Source organism: Notamacropus eugenii, chromosome 3, assembly GCF_028372415.1.
Source record: "Notamacropus eugenii isolate mMacEug1 chromosome 3, mMacEug1.pri_v2, whole genome shotgun sequence".
Taxonomy (NCBI): Eukaryota; Metazoa; Chordata; class Mammalia; order Diprotodontia; family Macropodidae; genus Notamacropus; species Notamacropus eugenii.
In genome coordinates this window covers 315,206,386-315,226,233 of record NC_092874.1, presented here as the reverse complement: position 1 = coordinate 315,226,233, position 19,848 = coordinate 315,206,386, and positions in this window count along the sequence as shown.

Here is a 19,848-nt window from a genome sequence, read left to right as displayed (position 1 = left end):
CGGTTTAGTTTCCCAGTCCACTCAACCTTCCACTACCCCTGAAGGAACATGGCATTTCCCCATCAGTGGTGTGTCTGGGGAAAATTGATATGGGGCAGATCTTTGGAAAAAAGGAAAGAATGCTTTCTGTTTCTCCAGAGATCATAATTCAAAGGATTTAGAGCTAGAATGGATCTTAAAGGTTTCTTCTTTTTCTTTTTTCTTCTTCTTCTCCTTCCTCCTCCTACTCCTCCTTTTTCTTCTTCCTTCCTTCTTCTTTTTTTCTTATTCTTCTTCTCTTTCCTTCCTTCTTCTTCCTTCTACTTCTTCTATTTCTCCTCCTTTCTTTCTCTCAGTCACCTTCTCCCCTCTGTTCCTATCTGTCTCTCTCTCTCCTCTCTTTCTTTCCTTCTGTATCTGTCTCTCTCCCTCCCTTCCTCTGCTATCTTCTTTCCATCTGTCTCCTATAACCCCAATGTTATTCACAGATAAACAAACAGGACAATCAGTCTCTCACTAACAAAAGGCACCACGGTAGCATGAGACTGTCATCCTAGAGGAAGCCCACATCTACTTTGCTCCTCAAATGACATTAATTCTGGAGAGCACTTAAGACAGGATTGATTCCTGACAATAATAAGACTCATTAATCATTTCCTTTTTGTCATAGTCAAGTAATACAAATGTGGGTACGGTATGATCTATACATAAAGATGAGTTTACTCTCCAAATTTGTCATTAATTCTTTGCAGGTGTTTTTGAGAGTTAAATCCTTTGCATTCCTTTAAATTATGCCTGCCTTTAATCAGAAAGTGATAATTCCACATTTCATATTTTTAAAATCTCTCTTAATGCGACATTATTGAGTTACCATATAAGAATTGTGTTCTTCTCAGCCCTGGTGGCTTCCCCGCTTCCTGGGGGTTCCATTTACCATTCCTCAGGTGTCTCTCAAGAAAAAGGGAGACAAAGGGTCATCAGTCAGACCAGAAGGAGGACCAACCCCAGAGCTAGAGCTTTCCGTATGTATCCTTGCCCTATTTTTTAACGCTTGCATTCTTGTGAGCCTTCCTTAAAGAAGGCTTAAAACTTTAAAAAAAATGAAAACAACTATGTTGCAACTTGAACAGTCACTAGGATAGATTACTAACAGAAGCCTTTTAAGAGTTGCCTAGAATTGTCTTCTTAGACAAAAAGATGAGGCCAGTTTCCTTCTTCCACGGAGCTCAATTAGATGATCTCCAAAGTTCCTTCCAGTTCTGATGTTTTAGGATTCTGTAATTCTATGACCTTTCAGTCTCTTCAGCACTTAAGATTTTGAAGATCTTCTGTGTGTGTTTCTGTCTCTGTCTCTCTGTGTGTCTCTATCTCTCTGTCTTTGTCTCTCTCTGTGTCTCTGTCTCTGTCTCTGTGTGTCTCTATTTCTGTCTCTCTGTGTCTCTATCTCTCTATCTTTGTGTCTCTCTCTGTGTCTCTGTCTCTATTTCTCTGTCTCTGTTTCTCTCCCCCCCCCCAGGTGTATTATATTGTATTTGATTTTCTTTCTACTTTCCCATATTTTCTTTCTTTGGTTTTATACTTCCATCATCTTTATTTTTACCCCTCCCCACTCATCCAATGGGGAGAATGAACTTCCATCTCAGGGAATTTGGGGCCTATATATTGGCTCCCCTCAGCTTTGCCAGAACCTTCTGGATTTGGGGTTTTCTGCAGGGAACGTCCATCTGTCTCATCAAACCTCTCCCTTACGTGCAAGGAAACAGAATACGATTACTTCAGAAGCTGCCAGTTCTGGATCACCTCATTAATAAAAAGCAGCCTGATATGATTAATTCCTACATTCTACCATATTACTCTGAGTTGCAGTCAAGTCCTGTTGTCATGTCTTTATTTTGCTGTTCCTCTATTATAGAAAATCAATAAACTGTCTTAAGTCAGATGAAGTTCTGTGAAGGAAGCAGAGTCCATAAATCAAATAAAAACTAAATTATATTAAAGGAAGAAAACAGGATTACCAGTCCCTGCCCAAGGTTAGGTTCATAATCGCTGAGTTACCCAGAATCCACAGGCTTACCAAAGTGCCAGTCAGCAAGCCAGGGAGTTAGCACCAAGTGACAAGGATGCTAGGATGTGAGAGTTAGAAAGAATTTTAAAAATTATCTAGTCCAAGTCCTTTATAGGTAAGGAAATTGTGATCCAAGGAGATTAAATGACTTGCCAAAGCCCACTTATCAGTCACTAGAAGATGGGTCTAGGATAAAAGAGTTATCAAAGGATCATAGAATCCTAGATTTAGAGCTTCAAAGATTCTCCAGTTCTATCTACCATGCAGAAACATACAGCAGTAAGGTCTCTGTTGTGCTATTAAAAATTAATTAATAGTGTTGTTATTATTAAGTTATGTCTGACTTGTCAAAGAAATGACCTCATTGGACATTTCCTTCTCCAGTTTAGAGTTGAGTAATGGAAGCAAATAAGTGTGAAGTGACTTGCCAAGAGTCACACAGCTAGTAAGTATCTGAGACTAGTTTTGAACTCAGGGCTTCCTAATTCCAAGTCCGATGCTCTATCCATTGCCCCTATCGCAAGTGTTATTAGACTGGTATTCTTAACCTCCCTGGATTCCCTTGATTGGGGATCATATCAAAACAAGGAAGGTACTTTATTCCCTAAAGAAGTTAGCACTGGTCACTAAAGAAATAGAACATACTTCCCTTAACCTAAATAGAGAGAAGAAAAAGTTCCCTTTATTTATCAGTTACAGAAACAGGGAATAGCCAGAGTTCTCTAAGAAGACAGATTTTCCCCATGGATTCTTGAAAACATTAATATCACTATTATTCCCTTTGGTAAATAATTCAATTCAAACCCTAACTGTGTTCTTTCATTATGAAGTCTCCACTGTACTGTGAGATGCTTGAGAGCAGGGACTGTCTTCTGCCAGTCTTGGACCTCCACTGCTTAGTAACATGCCTGGCACATTTTGCTGTTCAGTCAATTCAGTTGTATCTAACTCTTCATGACCCCATTTGGAGATTTTCTTGGTAAAGATACTGGAGTAGTTTGCCATTTCCTTCTCCAGCTCATTTTATAGATGAGAAATTTGAAGCAAACAGGGTTAAGTGACTTGCCCAGGGTCACACAGCTAGTAAAGGTATGAGGCTAAATTTGAATTCAGGAAAATGAATCTTACTAACTCCAGACCCAGAGCTCTATTTAATGCAATGCTTAATAAATGCTTATTGGAAATTGCTTGAAGAGGCAGAGTTTTTCTGAATAATTAGCACGAAGAACTCTCTTGGTCAGAAATCTCCCTCTAAGAAAAATGCACGAAAATACTTGAGATGAAATAATGTGTTTATAAATATTAATAAAAGTTTCTCAGACACATGATAAAGTATAGCTGCAATCTTTAGTTTTAGTTCTTCTAATTCTCTGCATAAGTGCCAGTGGCTCTGCCAGTCACTCATGAGCAACAGAAATTGGAAATTTCAAGACTCTGCATCCCTAAGTACAGGGAATAGTGGACAATTCAGTCTTGCTGCCGGAGTGGATCTGGCTAAAATACAAGGTGTAGAATATTTTTCTTCCACAGCATGCACTTAACAAACACAAAGTCACACAGGTAGTTATGATAAGAATCTACGCTCAAGCCCAGATCGTCCACCTCTAAAGTCAGAGTTCTTTCCACTTCACTGCACCTCCCCAGGACTTAGACCTGGAAGCAAGGGGTGTGCTGGGGCCATCTTGAACCTGACTGGGCAGGTTGTTAAATTTTCAGAGAGCATTTTCACCTTGAAAATCAATAAATGCTGTAAAGTAGGGCTTAATGTGTTTTGTTGATCATTTAGACTTTAAAAAGTGATGCAGAAAATGCAGACTAAATTTAACTGGGTGTCATATATACATATTCTATATCTGTCCCACACTGGCACATCCCTGCCTCAAAGGGATGTTTGTTGGTATTTAGCCCACTTTACTCAGTTCATACGTAGTATATATGACCTGAATACTGCCCTGTGGCCACCCCAAATGTTGTGGCGAGTGAATTCTTTTTTTTACAGAAAAGGAAGCTGAGGTCCAAAGATATTAAAAAATATGTCCAACAATCACTGTTTATAAATAACAGAGCTGGGAAATTTCTACCCAGGTTCCCTAACTCCAGATCCATCACGCTCCAAAGAGACAGAATTTAGCAGTAAAAAAAAAATGGAGCCTTGTCATCAGCTTTCTGTTATGTCTTAGCTAGATTTCACAATAATCGAGGCTTTAGTGGCAGGATGTCTCTGGGACAAGAAAAAGGCACATTTTTTTCTATCCTCCTTAATTTCCATATCATGTTTACAGCCCTTTTGTACATATCTGTCTCATTTGATCTTCACAGCAGCCTGTGAGACAGAGATTATTATACCCAATTTACAGATAAAGAAATCAAGGTTCGGGAAGGAAAAGTGACTTGCCCATAATCGTAACTAATAAATGTCATTGACCAGAACTAGAAAATGGATCTTTCAATTCCTTATCTGCTAATTATTCTGTACCATCTGCACTTCAAGCTTTTCATGCTTTATGTGACAACTTTGCTATTCCCAAATTTCCAGCTTGTTATTTGCCAGACATATTCTTTTAGGACTAAAGAAAATGGTTCATACTAAATTTCTTTCTCAGTCTGTTAGAAGTCTATCCCATGAGGAGGCTCTGCAAGGCCACATGTAACACCATGACAAGCCTTTGTCTGCCAATCTCCTCCCCACCACCCTTTTCCCAATGGATAACTCATCTTTTCTCATCTGTTGAAAATTCCTTTACGATTTTATCCTGGGACTTCAGCTCTTCTCCATCTCCCTCCTCCCTTTGGAATCCCTAATTGGTATTCCACCTCTACAAGCGACATTCTCTCAAAATTTATTTCAATTTAAATCCTTGATCTCTTTCCCTCCTCAGCCCTACTCCCCAAACAAAGACCCAAACTGCCATGTGAAAAATCACGCAAATGGAAACCAGGCAGTGTCTGACTTTTACTGAAGCCTTGGGCAAAGCCAGGGCCTGATCTAAACAGCTCTGACACAGAGGACTGGTTATATTTGACATGCTATGAGTCAATAAAGGTAACCTACTGGGCTAACGGGTTTTATAGATTGAAATGGGGAATTGCAAATCCTGAGTCACTAGGAGCAACTGCCATAATTCAATGATCCAATTAGACAAGACTTTATTGAGTGCCTGTATGGGCACTATATTAGGCACTGATGGTACAAAGGTCCCGCTCTTCGAGAAATTTGTATTCTGCTGGAGACAATCAAGTATATAGATGTAATAGAGATAAACCGCAAACCATTTAGCATTTAATTTTAATTTAATTTATTTATGTTTATTTTTATTCTTTACCACTTTAAGGTTTGCAAAGCACTTTACATGTATAAAGCTGTAGGATAATTTGATCCTCACTATACCTCTAGCTGCCTTTCCAGACTTATTTACACATAACTCCTCCCGAATACTACAGATTTGTTAAATGGTTTTCTTACTGGTCTTCATTTATGGCACTCCAATCTTCCCTCTATGACTCGATGATGGCATTTCTCATTCCTGGAATATAATTTTTCTTCACTTTCTGCTTGCTTAGAATCAACTTCCGGTTTTCTTCACATGGTTCAGTTCAAATGAAGCCTTTCTTGACACTACCCCCTCTTGTATGCAAAATTATCTTTTAACTGATTTGTCCATACCAATATATGTGAATGTTATCTCTCCTGGCTATATTGTAAGCTCCCTGAAGGCAGAGACTTTTTAATTTTTTTCTTTGTATCTTCAGTACCTATCATAGTACCTAATACATTGTAGGCACTTGATAAATGCTTGTTGATTGAATAATTCATCTAGCTTAACAAAAATCATTTGACAAACGAAGGGACTAAAACTCTAGGAGGCAATGACTTGCTCAAGTTCATATGAACACTAAAAAGTAGGGCTGCAACTTGGATTTTAGGGAAATGTATCAACTCCAGTGTTAAAGCAGGACTCTGACACAGAGGAGGGCCTGCTATCACAGGTTCTTTGATCTGCTTTTCTAAAAGGAAAGCAACTTTTGAGGGGTCAACAATCATTTTAATCAAGCACTCATATCATTCACTTAATTCAGGAGAAAAAGTCAGCCCTCTGAACTTCAGAGAAAATACAGAGAAATCAAAATCAACAAACACAGTTTCCAGCTGCCTTATCATAAGCAAGACATACCTCACAGATCAACAGAGAGATGCAACTGTCTGACCATACATACATAGTTACTAGAGAGAGAAGCACCAACTTCTGGGTTTTCAAAGCCTTAGTGGCTGCCCAGAATCTTTTCTGGACAAACAAACACTTCCAATGAGTAAGCTACAAAACAAAACCTAACCTCAGAGTATTTATACACTTTTCAGAGCCAGAGGGCATCATACCCTTTGGAACCAGGGCCTCATTAAGAAAGGGTGAGGACCTTCCTACAAATCTGCCTTAATCAAACCTCCCCTTAATGGGTAGGTCCATTAATGGATGGGGAAGATCTTTAATCTCATTACATCCAGGAACTATGACATTCGTGGTGTTTAATTTTGTAATGCTGCACATCTTTTTCTTGGGGGCATTATTATTAACACAACAGTGGTAGTGCTTTTCCCTTACATAGTCTAAGGCAGTGGTGTGAACCTCTAGGTCCTCAAGTGTGGCCCTTTGACTGACTCCAACTTCACAGAACAAATCCCCTTAATAAAAGAATTTGTTTTATAAACCTTGGACTCAGTCAAAACGCCACACCCAAGGACCTAGAAGGCCATATGTGACCTTGAGGCTTCAGGTTCCCCTGATCTAAAGACACTGTGATATATTGGAAAGATTATGGGCTTGGGAATCAGAAAAGTCAAAACTTCTAAAATAAAATCAACCCCTAATTGCCTGATTCTGGAGGAACCACTTTGGACTTATTTTTTAAAATTCTTAACTTGTAGGATTGTGATGAAAGGGCTTTTTTGATAAAAGTTAGTATTACATAGTGCTTTTCAGTTTTCAAAGTACTTTTCATGCATTGTATCAATTTATATTCACACCTAGTCATGAGCTGGGTATTATTCCTATGTTCTCATTTTATAAACTAGTAAACTGAGCCCCAGAGGAGTGGAGTAGCATTCCCAAAGTTGCATGGCTACCAAACTGTGTAGTTATCCTTGACTTCTAGTCACTTGATTCCACATTTATGCTCTTTTTCACAGTATTAGATCCTTTTAAAGTGAAGCGGCCAACCAATCAGCGAGCATTTATTAAGCACCTTTGTGCTGTCATAATCTCTAGAGACAAAGAAAGGCAAAATAATCCTTGCTCTCAAGCAGTTTCCAGGGGTTTGCTGGTTAGGTGATACAGGGGCTAGAGTGCTAGACTTGGAGTCAGGAGGACCTACTTAGTCATGTGATTCTGGGAAGTCAATTAATCTCTCTGGATTTCAGCTTTCTTATCTATAAAACGGGGGTACCCATTTTACCCCATAGAGTTTTGAGGGGCTATTTTTTTTGAGAATCAAATAGAATAATATATGTAAAGAGCTTTGCAAACCTTAAAGCACCATATAAAGGTAGTTATTCTGTTGTTGTTCATTTCTTATTTATCCAATGCATACCCATCAACATGAATTACTAACATCTCCTGGAATCATAGGATTGAGAGCAGGGAGATATCTATTATGAACTCTTCATTTTACAGATGAGGAAACTGAGGCTATGAGAGGTTGAAATATTTTGTTCAAGATCACACCAATAGTAAAGAATAAAAATGAGATTCAGATTGGGTCTTCTGAGCTAAATTCAGTTCTCTTTTCACTCTAACACACTTCCTGCAAATTCTTTCAGAGAGGCAACAAGGGGTTATGAAAAGCAAATTTGCTTTTGTGTCCAGAAGGCTTGCATTTAAGTCCTAATTCTATTACTTACTGGATATATGACCTTAGTCACAGTTTCCTCAACTGCGAAATAAGATTAATCAGATCTGTACTGCCTGCTTCATAGAGTTGTTGTGTGGATCAAATCACATCAGAATTGTAAAGAAAAATCTATACAATAGCTCTTATGCCTAGGGAATACTTCAGCTGGTTATTTCCTATGAAAGAGATGAGACAAACAGAATCAAACACTCAATGACTTTTTCCTGCTTTAACTTGGGATTTGTTCAATGAAACAGAAATCCCATTGTAGGATTTGAGTTCTTTTTTTTCATAACTTTGATACTGAAAAAGAAAGGAATAATTCATGATAAGCCAAGAAAATGAAAATAAAATAGAACAGAGTAGTGAAAAGAAAACTAACTTTGGAGTTCCTGCTAGAAACCTGTGAAATGTTGTATAAGCCTTTTAACTTCTCTAAACCTCAGTTTCTACATCTGTAAAAAAGAAGGGATAAGACAGAATAATCACTGAGTTCCAACCAATGCTTAACATTCTATTTACTCATTATTTACTCCATTAGATTATAAGCTCCTTGAGGGTAGAGATTGTCTTTTGCCTCAGTGTGCACTCCAGCACTTAGCACATTGCCTGGCACACAGTACGTGCTTAATGAATGTTTATTGGTTGACTGATCATAATATTAAGTCTGGAAAGCATCCTATAGAACATCTCATTTAAGTCTTGCCCCCTCCAACCTGTCCCTCCCCCACCCCTCATCTCTGCCCAACTCACCTCCCTTCCTCTCCAAACTGGACTGCTCACTATAACCTAAATATGTCTCCTGTTTTCTGACTTCCATTTTTTAAAAAGCCCCACAGGTCCAGATATCTTGCTGTGAAATTCTGTGCAATCTTCTCTATGAAATTTTCTTGTATTCCTGTAGCCAGATACTATCCACAATAACCCCCCTCACCCTACAAAATCATTGATCCATTTAAGTCATAAACTCATATTCTGAAACTGCTAGAGAGAGCAGGAAACTTTAAAAATCATGGTATTCACCCCCCTGGATTTATAGATGAGAAACCTGCGGTGTGCATGTCTTCTCTCCTATTAGATTGTGAGCGCTTTGAAGGCAGACACTATGATTTATTTATCTTAAATTGATTCATGTGTATGAGCAAGATCTGTAGAATGTATCCTACATTCCCAGTGATTCTGCATTTAGAAAGGTAGCTATGAAACAGCTCGTGTTTATGCCTCTCTAACAATTGGCTGGGGGCCAAGATCCCCAGGAAAGGTCTTTCTGCTGTGTAGTTCTCATTCCTGGAAACAGGACAGCATCAACCACAGGTGTTTATGAGAAGTGATATTAAATCCAGCAAAATTAATTTTTCACAAAATATTTTTAAAACTCACATACAATTAAGTGGAAATAAAGCAGTGATGGTAGCCAAGCCTGGGCTGGCTTGTTTTTTGTGTTTTTGTTTGTTTTTTTTTTCAGTGCACCAGCAATTGAAACAAACATCCATAAACACACACACATACACACACACCACACACACACCTTCCAGTTTGTCCATTTAAAGGTCACCTCTCAAGATCCTGAAGGAGGGAACTGCAGATGCAGCAGACATCAACAGCTGCTGTTCAGAATGCAGTTGCCTCTTTCTCCTCTTTCATTCTGCTCAAGACTCCCACTGGATACGAAAACCTTTCTCCCCTCTCCCCCCTCGCCCCATCCAAGGGTTGATCTCTATTTAGTTTTTCTTTCTTCCCAAACTGGGAACAACTTCAAATCCCAGGGTTTTTGTGTCCAGTTAACTCCTTGCCAGAGGTTGCCACATTCCTATACATTAAGAAAAGTTTGCGCTGTAATGGATCAGTGGAGCTGATATTAGACTCAGAAAGACATGAGTTCAAGTCTCACCCCTGACATATTGACTGTGTAGCCCTGTGCAGTTCCCTTAACCTCTCAGTGCCCCAAGGCAGCTTTCTAAGGCTGCAGTTAATAATGATAAAAATAGCTGGCATTTGCACTTTAAGGTTAACAAAGTCCTTTAAACTTGTTAACTCATTTGATTGATTGCATAGCAAGTGCCAACCTATACTGGTTGAAAAATTTTTTTTTCATCAAGTCATCCATAACAATGAAATCATAGTTTCAATCAAAAGTACAAAAAAATTCACTAATTAAATGTTTGTTTTTATTTAATTGAAAAGAACACAGAATGGGATGGGGAGTAGGCATTCCAAATAAACTTAATCTACTTACAATTTTTCTGAGGGCTGGTCCTGCTTATCTCAGATTAGAGAGTCTTGCTTGCTGATGAAAGAATTACCATTTCCTGGAAGATGAGCGTCAACACCATGGTCAGTGGCAGCTTTGAAATGGAGAGCATTATGCTGAATCAGCATTATGAATAGAGGAGAGAGCCCAGCTTCATCACTTGCCCTTATGGAGAGATAAAGATGGCATGTAATGGTGAATTTAGAGAATAAGAGTGGACCTTGATGGTCATAAGAGATGATTGGTTGCTGCTGTGGCATTTTGTTTGTTTTGTAGAACAACTTAGAGTCAGATGAGCTACATAGGAAGGGTGTCTATGTATCTCTCTCTCCCATTAGGATGCACTTTGGGAAGGAAGACAGTGATGCCATTTAGTTCTGTTTTCCAGTTTCCATCTTGTGCATTACAGCTATAATATATAACACTATAGACTGATACCTCAAATTTGCTAAGAGAAAATATTTTTGTGTTAAGTAGATCTATGATAAATTCTTGCAAAAGTAATTTAAGTTGTATCTCTTATGTAGTATCAATATCTTCCCTCAATTAATACAAGGGATGGTTTTGAGAGACCTATATATAATACTGAGATAGCTAAATCATTTATATATGTTTTGAATCTACCTATCACATGCCAGTGCCCACTGCCAGGAACCGTTCTCTAGGACTAAGTGACTGAGAGCCACATAGTCACACATGAATTTGAGACATATGCCACTAGGTCTCAGATTCCCTTTTCAAGGTACTCTATGGCTGAGTTAAGAGACAGCTCTAGATGGTTCTTGTGGCCAGGCATGGAATCAGGAAAATCTGAATTTAAGATCTGTCTCTGGCATACATTGACTGGAGTAATGGGCAAACCACTTAAAATCTCAGTTCCCAGTTTTTTAAAAGCCCAGTTCCTCAGTTCTCAGTTTTTATCTAGAAAGATAAAACTATAGACATATTCCTGATCTGCTTCAGTGAAGACAGTTTATATACTGGGAATTCTTCTGACAACTAAAATCACAGGCTCTCCTTTTTACCACTCTTAGCCCCCACATAACCCTACATGCCCACATATGTATGTATATGTATGTGTATATGTATATGCACATGTATATGTATAAGCATTTGTGTGTATAAGTATGTGTATACATATGTGTGTGCAAATAGATCGCACAGGGCAATGGTAACTTATATTTACATACCATTTTAAGGTTTAGCAAACACTTACATATGGCATCCTATTTGATTATTATAACTTTGCAATGACTTAGCTAGGGCCACACAGTTAACAACTGTCCAAGGCAGGAATTGAAATAATGTCTTCCTGAGCCCAAACTCAGTGCTTTTCATGCTTCCTGGCTATATGCTATTCTTAAAATGTAGCCAATGCACACAAGAAGCAAGCAAGAAAGAAAAATGCAAAGAAGCAGTGAGCCACTATGGCCCTTCCACTGCTTTAATCCTCAGAGCCTTGCCTAACTGTTCTACACATTGGAAGACACATAGCAATGCATTCTGTATACCAGCGCTGTTTTGGAGCACTTACCCCATTTAAAAGCCCTCTCTCTGTAATCCTGTTGTGGGCGAGCTGCTTCATTTCACTGTACCTCCTTTGCTAACAAAAGTGAGGGAAGAGGATGAAGAACTACTCTATGAGATCCGGGTTTAGCATAAAGTGTTGCTTCATGGGGATAGCCTCGAGTCAAATTTTTTACTCAAGTCAAATAGGACTGTTCAATATTTAATACATATTGTTGTTTCAGCTTGGTATCTATTATCAGCTAAGGGACAACATTTTGGTGTGAAGTAGATCTCTGATAATAAATCCTTCCTGAGATATCTTGAGTTTTATTTCTCATGTGACACCTGTCTGAAGCCCTCCTACTGCCTCCCACAAATCAGTATGAGTGGAATGTCTTACTCACCCACCTCCCTCAAATGTGCAACTCAAGTGCCACTTCTTACAACATCCCTTTCTTGATCCATATACTTCCCACCCCAACCTGAGATTTCATGTAACACTTTTTTAAAATAAATAATGTATTTATTTTTCAGTTCTTAACATTCACTTACACAAGAATTTGAATTCAAAATTTTCTCCCCATCTCTCCCCACCACCCACTCCAGGACAGCATGTACCGCATCCACAACTTCCTCCAGTCTGTCCTCCCTTCTATTGCTCACCCTTCCATCCCCCTTTCCCTCTGTTTTCCTGTAGGGCAAAATAGATTTCTACACTCCATTGCTTGTATAGCTTAATTTCCAGTTACATGCTAAAACAATTTTTAACATTCTTTCTTAAAGCTTTGAGTTTTGTATTCTCTCCCTCCCTCCCTACCCTCTCTCATTGAGAAAACAAACAATTCAATATAGGTTATACATGTGTAATAAGGCAAAGCACTTCCATAATAGTTATGTTGTAAAAGACTAACCAGATTTCCCTCTGTCCTGTCCTGTCCTGTCTTTCATTTATTCCATTCTCCCCCTTGACTTGTCCTCTCATAATAGTGTTTGCTTCTGATTATCCCCTTCCCCAATTTGCTGTCCCTTCTGTTATCTTCCCTCTCCTATCCCCTTCCCCTTTGCCTTCCTGCAGGGTAAAATAGATATCCATATCCAATTGACAGTAAGGTTCACTTATTTTCTTTCATCTCCCCTCTCCTCCCTTCCATTGTAAAAGGTGTTTCTTCCCTTTTTTATATGAAATGATTTGCTACATTCTACCTCTCCCTTTCCCTTACTCCTAGTACATTCCATTCAACAGCAAATTTTGTTTTAGGAATTCTCCCTTCATATATAGCTCACCCTGTGCCCTGTGTCTATATATATATATATATATATATATATATATATATATATATATATATATATATATATATATATATATATATATATAGATCTATATATATATATATACATATATATATACACACACACATACACATACAACCATGTACATATACATACCTACACATATATAATATACACATACATACCTATCCATACACACCTACATATATATGTATGTGTGTATATATATATATATATATATATATATATGTATATATATATATATATATATATATATGTATATTCCCTCTATCCTAATACTGAAAAAGGTCTCATGAGTTACAAATAACATCTTTTCATGTAGGAAGGTAAACAGTTCAATTTTAATGAGTTTCTTAAGGCTTCTCTTTCCTGTCTATCTTTTCATGTTTTTCTTGATTCTTGTATTTGAAAGTCAAATTCTCTATTCAGCTCTGGTCTTTTCAATAAGAATGCTTGGAATTCCTCTATTTCACTGAAATTCCATTTTTTCTCCTGAAGTATTATACTCAGTTTTGCTGGGTAGGTGATTCGTGGTTTTAATCCTATGTCCTTTGACCTCTTCAATATCATATTCCAAGCCCTTCAGTCCCTTAGAGTAGAAGCTGCTGAATCCTGTGTTATGCTGATTGTATTTCTACAATACTTGGATTGTTTCTTTCTGGCTGCTTGTAATATTTTCTCTCTGACCTGGGAACTCTGTAATTTGGCTACAGTGTTCCTTGAAGTTTTCCTTTAGGGATATCTTTCAAGAGGTGATTGCTGAATTATTTTCATTTCTATTTTATCTTCTGGATCTAGAATATCAGGGCAGTTTTCCTTGATAATTTCTTGGAAGATGATGCCTAGGCTCTGTTTTAGATCATGGTTTTCAGGTAGACCAATAATTTTTAAATTATCTCTCCTGGATCTATTTTCCAGGTCAGTTGTATTTCCAATGAGATATTTCACATTATCTTCAATTTTTTCATTTTTTTTGTTTTGTTTTGTAATTTCTTGGTTTCTCATAAAATCATTAGCTTCCATCTGCTCCATTCTCATTTTTAAAGAAATATTTTCTTCAGTGAGCATTTGAACCTTCTTTTCCATGTTGCCAATTCTGTTTTTTAAAACATTCTTCCCCTCATTGGTTTTTTTGGACCTCTTTTGTCATTTCAGTTAGTCTATTTGTAAAGGTGTTATTTTCTTCAGCATTTTGGGGGGAATCCTCTAGCAAGCTATTGACTCGCTTTTCATGACTTTCTTGCATTGCTCTCATTTCTCTTCCCATTTTTTCCTTCACTACTCTTACTTAATTTTCAAAATTTTCTTTGAGTTCTTCTATGACCTAAGACCATTGCATATTTTTTTTAGAGGTTTTCGATTTAGAAGTCTTGACTTTTTTTGTCTTCCTCTGATGGTATGCTTTGTTCTTCCTCATCCAAAAAGATGGAAGAAAATACCATGCAACAAGAAAGTAACCTTCTATAGTCTTTTTTTTCCCCTTTTGGGGGGCATTTTTCCAGCCAGTTACTTGAGTTTTGAGTCCTTTGTCAAGTTGAGGGTATACTCTAGGGACCCGTAAATTCTCACTTCCTCCAACAGGGCACAATCAAGGGAGAGGAGTTTTCTCCTCCCCTGGTCTGTACTCTGGTCCATGAGCAACCACAAGTATTCGTTTCTGCCCAGGATCTGTGAGTAGGGTTCCCTCTCCACTGTCACCATCAGCTCCACAATGCCAATGCTATTCCTCATCCCAGGGCTACCACTTAGGACTGAGACCCAGATCAGTTGCTTGATTCACCCAATGTCTTTAGGCTGAGGGCTCCAAAAATGGACACTGCTGCTGCAGTAGCTGCTGCTGCCACTCTGGAGTTGGGGCTGAGGCTGGACCCTGCTCCCTTCTAACCTAGGTAAAAAAGCTTTGTCATTGACCTTTGAAGTTGTCTTTGACATTTGTGGGTTGAGAAATCTGGGAATCACAGCTGCTACCCATGATTCTGCACCCTGAAGCCTGTTCCAGTCCTGTCCTTGCCATGCAGCCAAGGCTGGGTTGAACTCTGCTCCAAGCCTGGTGTGATAGACCTTCCTTGTTGGCCTTCCAGGCTGTCTTGGGCTGGAAATCTCTTGCACTCTGCTGTTTTGTGGCTTCTGCTGATTTAGAATTTGTTTAGAGTCATTTTTTTGTAGGTATTTTATGGGTTATGGGAGAAGAGCTTCTACGGGTCCATCCTTCTACCAACCTCTTGGCTCCACCTCTCCATATAACAATTTCTTTATTTTCTCCTACAGTCATATTTATTCATTTCTTCATTGAGAAAGAAGTACATGGGATCACTGTAACTGTTGCATACTTGGACATTACTTGAATAACGAAACTAAAGAAATGAAAAATCATTCATCTGTTAAGGAATTGACATAATAAGTTGTTGACTGCCTTCAAAGTTCTGAAATCCATTTCCTACTTATGGCTGCTCAGGACTATAGTGTGCGTAGTGAAGCTGTTGAAGAGTGATACAGATTTTTTTTAAAAAATACCTGTTGAGCAGAATATATCATTATCATTTGTTGGAAACTAATAACATGTCCGTCCAAAATGTGGGGAAACTATTTCTATACATAAGCAGTTGCCAGAAAGAGAAAAGCAGCCATTTTGGGGACACTTGCCTGATTAACGGGAGTTTCTAAAACAGAGAATACTAGGCCAGAAGACAGAAGACCTGAGTTTCAGTAGAAGTTCCATTGCTAAATAATATTCTTATTTTTAGCATGAAAAGGCAACACCTGGAGTAGTCCTATGTGTGCTCAATGCTTTAGGAAATTTCAAAATATTCAGAGAAATGATAAGTATGATTCCTTGATCTGAAATTTTAAAAGGCTTTTAATACATTGGAAATGATTAAAAGTGAGATTCTAATTACACAAGATACAGTTTTAAAATAATAAGCTTGATTTTTATTATGAAGTATGACTATGAATTATAATTACAAATAATCCCAAAGATAAAGAAGTGAGTGATCCCCTAAAGAAATTAGTGTATCTGCGTGGTCAGCTCTCAAATGAGCTCCAAATTCAAACATGATAGGAATGAACATGTCCAAAAGATGAAAAGAGGAGAATATAATTGAGAACAAATAAAAAGGAATGATATACTCCTGGGAGAATAGTAATAGCAAAACTGAAGCTCAAAAAGAGCTAAGTGTTCTATAAAGTGCTGATGGCAACAAACTGGGCTAGTTTAACTAGGTTCAGAGTGAGAAGAACAGGAAAAGGATGGATTTGTTTCTTGGAAATAAAATGTAATATTAGTTAGATGACCAAAAGAAGAAGAAGCTATTTGAGTTCTGTTTTGCTTTTCTCACACATGTCCACTTATTTGGATTCTCACAGCTACCAGTTTAGGCCAGGACCTCCTCTGATGGGACTTTAGCAGCAGCCTCCTAAAAAAAAAAAGTCATTCTTTCTCTACTCCAATTCATCTTTCACACCCCTGCCAGACCAATTTACTTTATCTTTTGATAGATCTAACCATGCCATTTCTATGTCTTTCCACTGAGTACAATTTATGGTACCATTAATTTAGGACTGCCAATCATTTAGTCCAATTCTTTATTTTACAAATGTGGTAACTAGGGCCATGAATGATGTTCTGATTTATCCAAGGTCATAAAGGCTGTGATGGCAGATTCAGGAATCCTGATGTTCAGGATCTAAATTCAATTAGTTTTCAAGTACACCATATCCCTCAAGCTCCCTAGCCTGGCATTCAAGATCCTTGATAAATCAGCTCAACCTTATCTTTCCAGCCTTATCTCATACTACTCTTCTTCATATATTCTCAGCTCTGGCCAGAAAGGATTATTGGCTGTCCATAATAGATGGCTTGAACTTCCCTTTTTTGTTTACATTGTTTTCCTAGCTGGGGATGCCCTACTCATTCTTCCATCTCAAATGTTCAACTCATATACCACCTCCTACATCATCCCTTTCTTGATCCAGACACCACCTGCTTCAATCTCAGATGTCAAATAACACTTTGCTTGAATTTCTCCTATGAACTTACCTTTGTATATATTTGAGTTACTAGGATGACATTACATTTACGTACAATGTAAATTCCATGAGGAATGGTGTCTAATCTCAACTGAGACATGGCACATTGTTTTATCCAAACACAAGCAATGATCTTCAAAGAGGAAGACACAAGAGATAAGCATCAGTCCAGGATGACAGATGAGGGGACATAGCATAAGAGAACATCTAGGTCATCTACAATGGGTTCAGATCTTCAGGTTGAAATACATTACATCCCAGTGCTCATGAGAATGTTACAGGTGTGTTCTAAGATGTATGTTAAATACTACTAATAATAACTACTTCTTTTTTTTTTTTTAGCATTTTAAGGCTTGAAAAACACTTTACAAATTTTTCTCATTTCTATTTATTTAATTTCTTATTTTATTCATCTTTATTCTCACAACACCCATGGAGGTAGGTACTCTTGTTATCCTCATTTTATTAATAAGGAAACCCAGAGAGACAGAGGATAAGTCTGAGGTGGGATTTGAACTCAAGTCTTCTTAACTCCAGCACTCTATTGCCAGCATCACCTACCTCCCTCATTAGATAACATTAGAGGAATCAAGGAGGCTGAGAGAGGAATTACAAGACTGAAGGTAAGCAAATGCTGTGGGGTTTTTTTTTAAGCAGAAAAGTTAGATTCTTGAAAATACAGATAGGTTAATGTAGCACTGATGATGAGCAACATTGAAAATGGATTGTTAAAAAATTTTCTAATAAATTTGAAGAAGCGATTATGAACTTTAGGGACCAATAGAAACATTTCACATCAAATTCACCAAATTCTGTTTTTTTGAAAGATCCAGTAACAACAACCATAGCTGGCATGTATATAATGTTTTAAAGTTTACAGAGTGCTTTACATATTTTATCACAGTTGATCCTTACAACAACCCTATGAGGTAAGTACTGTTATCATTCCCATTTCACAGAGGAGGAAACTGAGGCACAGAGAGGTTATATGACTTGCCCTGGGTCACAGAGCCAGTAAGGGACCTGAAGCAGGATTTAATCAGGTTTATGGACTGGAGAGACGCTATACTTTGGCTTCACTGATACACTTGATCATCTTACGTGATGTGCTTGTATATAAGATGAAGAAATGTGATCTAAATGATGAAACTAATTTTTGTATTCATGGTAGATTAATTGCAAAATAAAAATGATTAATGTCTCTGGGTTAGACAGGAGATCTATGTGCTACAGAGCTCTATGGTTCAATATTTTTAGCAGTGGCTCAGATAGAGATGTAGCAATGTATAGATATAGGAAGATACAGGAATATTTAACAAAGTCACATGCAAGTAGAATTTATTTTACAACATTTAGTTATTTACTTATGAGAAAAATCTTGTGCAAATAAAAGACTTAATGCTTTGAATGGGTGGCACAAATAAGGTCGCTAATCCAAAGATGCTTCAATGTAATGGAATCTCTGAAATTCTCTCCAGTCACTGAGTTGACAGTGGCTCTCTCTGATCATATCTTGGAAGAACTAGAACCAACATCACAGAAATTCTAGTATCCAGAAGGATGACTGATTTTGAGTAAGTACAAGACTTGGTAATGACTTTAGTCAATGCCACGGGGGAAAAATGTATAACTCAACTCAACTAGAACTATCTCTGGGGGAAAGTGGGACTATTAAAAATTGTTGGGATGTTCAATTTAGGGAAATAGGGAGATAAGGAGGCCATGTGTAAAAAGAGCATGGCACTAAGGAGAAGACTCTGGTACCAATTCCACAACTGTTGCTACCTGTAGCACCTTGAGGAGAGTCATTTGTCCTGCATGAACCTTAATTTCATCATTATTTTTCCCCTAAATTATGTCTGAGGTCACTTCCATTTCTCATATATTTATTAAGGAAAGTGATGACCAAGAGTGTGGCAGAATTTAGTGATGGAGCAGGGGTTACAGAAAGGAATGGGCAGAAAGTGAAGAAGATTTCTCTGAGCTGTGAGTTTGGTCCCCAGGGGTGATCATTATTGAGTGATTCTGTTTAAGACCTTTATGAGCTCTTTTCTTTTTGAACAGGTTATAATAACGGTCCTATCATTGTCATGAAATTGTTCAAAAGAAAAAAATAGAACCAAGGACTGCAGTAGAAATGAAAATTAGAAAATTTGTGATTTCTATTTTTGGTCCACACCTGTGCTTGTATCTATGAAAAGTCTCCCTGTTCCAATGAAACTCTTACTAAAAGGTATATATCTTTTTTTTCCAGTCATTTTTTAGTCATGTCTGACTCTGTGATCCCATCTAGGGGTTTCTTGGCAAAGATAGTGGACTGATTTTCATTTCCTTCTCCTACTCATTTTATAGATGAGGAAACTGAGGTAAACAGGGTTAAATGATGAGCCTCAGCCACAGAATCTTTGTGACTTACCAAGTATCTCCCCAACCAGTATGTATTCAGGGTGGAATTTAAACCTAAGTCATCTAGACTCCAAGGTTGTTCCTCTGTTGACTATTCCACCACTGATTTTCTTTGTGAATTATGGTTCTGTTCATGCTCTAATGCTGAAAGCTAAATGTTAGCTTTAGTTAGGTTAGTTTAGTTTAGCTAGTTATCCTTATAGAAGCTAGATGGCACAGTCAGTAGAGTGCCCAATCTCCATGAGTTTGAATCTGGCCTTTGACTGTGGGCAAATCACTTAATCCTTTTTGCCACCATTTCCTCATCTGTAAAATAAGCTGGAGAGTGAAATGACAAACCACTCCAGTATCTTTGCAAGAAAACCCCAAATCGGGAGCTAGACACAACAACAACAACTTCACACACAATAGACAC